We start from the raw sequence: 545 nt of genomic DNA, 5'->3' as shown, positions 1-545 counted from the left end.
GTATCATAATGAAAACTCAATTGGATATTAAATTTGAGTCCCATTTTCATTATAAACAGGTCCATTATGTGCGACAGCACTAAACTATCCCCGTTTCTTATCCTGACTCACCAACACAGCATTCATTTCCCCTTCCTGCCATATGGATATGGAGCCTTTTCATCGCCTCTGCTCACTCACCAACACAGCATTCATTTCCCCTTCCTTCCATGGCCGCTCCCCTCTTCTTCTTCTTCTTCTTCTTCTTCTTCCTCCTCCTCATTTCATCCCCCGCTTTGACTTCACCATCCCCAAACCCATTCACCGAAAAAGCAGCCCTAATCCGTTATTGGAACCGCAAAATCCCCAACAATCTTCCTCACCCTTCGTTCCTACTCTCCAAACTCACCCCTCTTTCAGCCTCCGATGCCACCACATTCTTCAACCTCGCCGCCTCCGATCCTTCACTTATTTCCTCCCATCTCCCCTCCTTCTGCTCCGCCGCAGGTCTACTCTGCCCCACAGACCTCACCCCTTCCCTCTCCTCCCACCCCCGCGACACCAGC

Source organism: Phalaenopsis equestris, unplaced genomic scaffold (assembly GCF_001263595.1).
Source record: "Phalaenopsis equestris unplaced genomic scaffold, ASM126359v1 Scaffold223680, whole genome shotgun sequence".
In the NCBI taxonomy this organism is placed as follows: Eukaryota; Viridiplantae; Streptophyta; class Magnoliopsida; order Asparagales; family Orchidaceae; genus Phalaenopsis; species Phalaenopsis equestris.
Note: the sequence above shows the minus strand (reverse complement) of the source record.